At 34.7% G+C, this 6,269-nt stretch overlaps 1 long non-coding RNA gene across 1 annotated transcript; it reads left to right on the top strand.

Moving 5' to 3' along the window:
* Window positions 1-2,211: 2,211 nt before the first annotated feature.
* Window positions 2,212-5,399, top strand: LOC127142856 (uncharacterized). The gene is made up of 4 exons (XR_007813938.1): window positions 2,212-2,438; window positions 3,529-3,592; window positions 4,087-4,139; window positions 4,946-5,399. It is a non-coding gene; the product is annotated as an uncharacterized LOC127142856 (long non-coding RNA).
* Window positions 5,400-6,269: the final 870 nt, after the last annotated feature.

Here is a 6,269-nt window from a genome sequence, read left to right as displayed (position 1 = left end):
ATAAATGAGATAATTACTTTATTTCTTGCTGTACATGAGTTCAATGTATAACTCTTCACAAAATGGCTTTTTGTTGATCTAGATATATTGATATGTTCTTTATTGATGTTGACTTTGGACACATCTCATTAAGATTTTTTATTCTAATTAAACCTCAGTACAGCAGCCATTAAAAATCAAATGTGACACAAATGATGTGTCAAATGCTTTATGTACAGCAGCATGCTATGTTGCGTAACACAGTAATATTCATAGATTAGTGATATGACTCTTATGACAGTGACACATTGTTTTAATTTACAAAATTGTGACAAGATTTGAAAAATGCTTTTTAATTTCTGATCACATAGTTGCTATATTCTGTAGTTCTGTAGTTAAACTTGCAATAATCTTGAGCCAGAAGCACATCAGACACAACATCACATTTCCCCAAATACTCCATAAAGTATTCAAGTCGGATCATTTTGGATTGGCCCGATATGGATATGCTATAATTAGATTCCTGTGCTTGAAAGGCTCGCAGTGTGTTGATCATTGTTATTTCATGAGGCATGCAGTGCTATGAATCTCATCCTTCCAGACTAACCATTTTCTACTAGCAGACAGCAAGGCCCTCAAGATATTCATACACATGAAAATAATAACTTCCCAATGTCCATAAATCATTTGACGGACATTTCTAAAACTTACACTATGGTAAAAAGCAAAAAAGAGAACAATGGTTTGTTGTTCACGCTTACATGGTAGTTCTAAGGATACAAGTTTGAGTCTTACCAAGCTCATTGAATTTGTAAGTCTAAGACAATATGCACATACTCAAAGGCTTGAAGAAACAGTTGTTAGTATCGTCAAAGTTAAAGATCAAAATGAAACACTCAGCGGCGTGATGGAATACCTGTTAAGCATCAGATTAAGTGTCTTAGGCCATTAAAGGCCTTCTTTATTGTGTATGAACACCCAGAAACCAGCCTATATGGTATACATTTGTAACTTTTTTTTTTTTTTTTAATTGCTTGCTCTGTTTGTTTGTATGTGTGTGTATGCTAGAGTGAAAGAAAAGAGAGGGCGTATGATTGTGGAGCAGTCAGAGTTGGAATGGTATTGGAGTATAGATCAAATTTATGCAAAAGATAAAATACATTTTAAGTCACCCCTCCATTAATATCCATTGTATTGTATGTAATGTATAGAAGAGAGGACTGAGATGGTAAATGTGTTTATCATCAAGAAGCAGCACGTCCTCCACAACAAAACTACAGTGGAGTCATAGCGCCCTCTGCCTGTATCACTCTAAATAATAATACTGCATTGCATTATTACCAGTTGTTGTCTTTATTCCTCATGACTGTGCAAGCATCAGGCATCAAATCAAGCAAATCTTTGTCATCTGACTGCATTAGATAAAATACAAGACTTCATCAAAATGACTCGGAAGTCGCAGCGTGAAAACACGTTTTTTATGAAAAATGAATTTTGCTGTTTTGGTTTTTATGTGTTTCTGAACAAGTAAAGTCTCAACTTTCAGACAATGTCAATATTAATGTTGATTTCAAATGATAAGTATAGTTTTGAAGCTCTTCAAGTCAGGTCGGAAAGATTTCCCCCAAACTGAGCAAAAGACCGAATAAAATTTATGGACAGGTGTGACAGATTGTGGTTGTCAGGGGACGATTTCTCATAAGCCCCACCAGTTTTCCTCGGGGTATTTTAAATTCCTCCCTTAAATTTGATGTGGACTTTTGCACCGTTTGTTTACATTGCAGCAGCTGTTCGCGGTGTCCGAGTACACCGTTCATGATCAGTAATGCACTGATTTCAAAGACTTTTGTTCCTAGAAATCAATTACACCCTAAACCATCACCCTGATTAAAAAATAACGGAGTTATCCCCTTTTAACGTATAAACATATATTATGCGAAAGTGTGGTTTTACTTCCGCTGTTTCATTCACAGTTTTTCAGTCAAGTGAATTGGCTCGACTTTCATATTAACATTTAGCACGACTCCGATATGTCTAAGCATTTAGACATTTAGCATTTTTTAAGGTGTTTAGTCATGTTGGCTACTTTAAAATAAATGACACTTATCGGATCATAACGTTTGTGCTTTTTTATTATTATTAAGTCTGCACATGCGTGAAACCGATTGGGCAGTGTCGTAAAACAGGCTCTGTTCTACGCATGCGCTGATTTTGGCGCATGTTCAGAACGAATCGTGCTTCCGGGTACGGACTGGGCACGGACAGTCGGAAAACAGATTTAAGCCACGTTTGAAGCATGGCCTCGGTTTGTCAGTACTGTGAGAACATGCCCTTACAGAATACTATTCTGTATCTGTACCTATTCTGAGAATAAGTCTGGATGCCAAAACAAACCCCGGAGTTGCTTTTACTGTCGAAAACGAGTGAGACTGGACGGTGAACACACCTGTGACGCAAAGGTAAGGCAAACAGTTAGCGGCTGGCGTTAGCGTTCTCTGAGAGCGTTAGCTGTAGCAGCGAGCGTTAGCATTAGCATTACCTTGTAATGATATCGTTTCATTCCATTTTCAGTCGTTTATATTGCGCTGATAAGAGTGTTTGTGTTACTGTGACTGAGGCGTCCTGACATGCATTATGGACCCCCAATGTGGAGGGATGATAAAGCAATGGGCTCTCATTTTAACTTTGTTTCTGGTGGTTCATCATGTCGTCACCGGTATGTGGCTATCTGTGGTCATTTATCATTTTGCGTTTCGACCTGGTGTTAGCATTAGCATTAGTGGCGAGCACTAGCTTTAGAGTCGGGCGTTAGCATTAGTCTTATCTAAGTATACCTTTTGGGCTTTTTCCTTTTTGGCGTCGTTTTTGCATGGGTTAAAGTGTGTTTGTGTTTCTGTGACTAAAGCATCCCTGACATGAGTTATGGAGAGTGGTAACCGTGTAGTAATCAGTTTGTCTGTTTATAGCTCCGCAGACATTTTACTGCTATGTAATTTTGTGCTCAATCTTGGTCATTTTAAGTCAGCTTTTGATTATCATGTCGATGTAATAATTTTATTTGCCTCTCTACCTGGCTGTTTTACATCTACTTATGGTCAACTTCTTTGTGGTTGTTTTGCATAGTATTGTGTCCATGTAGTTTTGTGTCTATTCCAGGTCATTTTGTGTGTCTCTGTAGCTTTGTGGTAGTAATCTGTCCATAGCCATCCATTGATCCCCTGTTTGTGTTGATTAGATATTTGTTTGTAGTGATTTGAAACTTTATTGATCTCAGTTTTGTGTTAAATACAATCTTGAAAACAAGACTTTAACTGTGCTCGTCCACACGGTCACAATTATTATAAAAACTATTTTAATAATTGCTTTTCTCTCTGAGATCAATGAAGTCATAGTCTAGTAACATAATTAATTTATTCACCTCAAATCTTAAATTGTTGTCAAGGCTCTAGTGTTTAGTTTTCAGTGTTGTGTTCTTCTACTCTGTTCAAGTTTTGGAGGTGAACTACTTTTGAATGAGGGTATTTGTTTTTCAAGTGTTGTGTTTTTCAGGTTTACTGGTTCAGCTGCTGCAGCCTTGACAGAAACACCAGCTCTCACCTTACAAACCAAAGAGGTATGTGTCCTAAAGATTTACCCAGTCTGAAAAAACGTGTTGATGTGCTTAATTGTTAATTTTAATAACCGTGTTATTGTTTAAATCCTTGGTATTGAGTTTCGTATTGAATATAATAACTGCTAGATTGTCTTTTGGTGTGTACCCTGCTTTAATTTCTCTCTAATTCTGTCTGTCACCTTCCCCTCTCTCTCTTTCTTGTTAGCACAGTACATTATAAAAATGTGAACAATTTAATTGTTGTTGTGTGAATATCAGTAGCTGGTGGAGTCAGTTCTCCAATCAGAGCAGCTTCTTCTGTGTATAAAGTTAATTTAACCCTTAGACTAGCTCTGATTAGTCCAGAACCAGTTAGTCCACCCTCTGGTTTCTTTGTAGATGTTCTTCTCTATCTTTTGACAGTTTCAATAATCAGAAACCCTCTGCTTTTATTGTAATGTGCTGTATTGTAAGTCATATCTGTATATTAAAGTTTGCTGTGTTTTTCTCCACAGAATTCAAACCATTAAATCACAGATAGACGAGACAGACATGAAGACATTTCCAGGTCAGTGTTAGTTTGTTTTCTCATCTGCAGTTTGACACTTGAACAAATAACAACAAATTAAAGCTGTTGTAACTTATTAGTTTTAATTAGTATTTTTCAACATTCAAAAATATGACAAAACATTTATATGAAACATAAAATATAAAACCATAGTTTAAATTGGATAGAATGGAAAGTCTTTTAATAAATAAATTGAAAACCTGTTAAAATAAATATAAACCTTTAAAAATTACATTTAAAATCTTAAATATTTAGTTAAATATAAAACCACGAAGAATAAATATGAAACCTTAGAAAATATATTTAAAAAAGGTTTAAAACAGAAGAATCATGACGTTTTTCTTAAAAATGTAATAGAATGATTTGTTTAATATCAGTTTCAAAATAGAGAAATGCAACTCAAAAGTTTAGGAAGAAACTTTTACTGATTTTATTCCAGACAACATTTAATGAATCACAGCAAAGATAATGATGAACATTTGACCACAAGGAAACACTTGTTAGAGCCGGTTATGGTTAATGTAATTATGAGCACATTTTCCAAAGATAAACATGTCTACTAAGCATCTTTGTGATCATTTAACTGCTTGTGGTACAATTATTAAATAGTTGTATCATAAGTAGTTGAATGTTCTCACAGGTGTTTCATAAAGACATATTAGTCTGTGGAAGATATGCCCATGACTACATTACAGATGGTAGAGAAAAACGAAAGTGTTTTCACTTGAACAACAGGAAACCAACACAGTTTACCACAGTGCAGGTCTTTTATCTAATTAACACTTGTTTTCTTTCATCCACTTCAGGTTTTCAGCTGCTGTCATCTTCCTCCTCCTGCAGAGACAAGAACACGCATTAATGAGAGAAACGGATCACTAAATCTAGATATTTTCATGACATGGTACTATGTTTTTACACCTACTATTATACTATACTATGACGTGCAGCTTAAGACAAATTAGCCATCTTACCTTGTTTTCAAACACTCACACCTCTAGACAGTGTTTGTGGGTTAGGTTACATTTTCATTTTGCTATTTCAAGCAGTGCAATATCAGTACTCAAATCCAATCTATTACTGTAAACATAGTCCTGTTTGTACTGTTTCATATTTTACTGTTCATAATTTTTAGATGTTGTTATTTATTGTCTTGTTTATATAATGCGTTTTTCCTATTTTTGCTGTTGCAATACTTGACTTTCTCTGCTGTGGGACTGATAAAGTATTATCTTACTCAAATAAATACTTCTGAACACTGAATATTTTGCCAGTCTGTTTAATATTTTATGAAAGTGAATATTTTAGCCTCAATTATACATTTTAATTGCAAGCTGCAAGTAGAGAATATTTGGCATTTCTATTTGGCATTTCTCTGACATTTTTTGGCCTTCTCTGACCCCTTATGATACTATGACACTTTTGGCTGTTTTTATGCCTTACTATACTATGACATTTTTGACATGATACTACATTTTTGATGGGTTTTTGACACCTTGCTATACTATGACATTATTTGACAGTTTTTATGCCTTACTATACTATGACATTTTTTGATGGTTTTTGATGCCTTTTTAGCACATTTTAACACCTCCCTATACTATGACATTTTTGGGCCATTTTTGATGCCCTACTATACTATGACATTTTTTTGCCTTCTGTGACCCCTTATGATACTATGACATTTTTGACATGATACTACATTTTTGATGGGTTTTTGACACCTTACTATACTATGACATTTTTTAAAACCTTACTATAGAATGACATTTTTTGATGGTTTTTGACACCTTTTTAGCATTTTTTAACACCTCCCTGTACTATGACCTTTTTTGGCTGTTTTTGATGCCCTACTATACTATGACATTTTTTGGCCTTCTTTGACCCCTTATGATACTATGACATTTTTTAATGGTTTTTGATGCCTTACTATACTATGACATTTTTGACATGATACTACATTTTTGATGGGTTTTTGACACCTTGCTATACTATGACATTTTTTGATGGTTTTTGATGCCTTACTATACTATGACATTTTTGACATGATACTACATTTTTGATGGGTTTTTGACACCTTGCTATACTATGACATTATTTGACAGTTTTTATGCCTTACTATACTATGACATT

Source organism: Lates calcarifer, linkage group LG10, assembly GCF_001640805.2.
Source record: "Lates calcarifer isolate ASB-BC8 linkage group LG10, TLL_Latcal_v3, whole genome shotgun sequence".
NCBI lineage: Eukaryota > Metazoa > Chordata > Actinopteri > Centropomidae > Lates > Lates calcarifer.
Note: the sequence above shows the minus strand (reverse complement) of the source record. Positions and strands in the feature narration are given on the sequence as shown.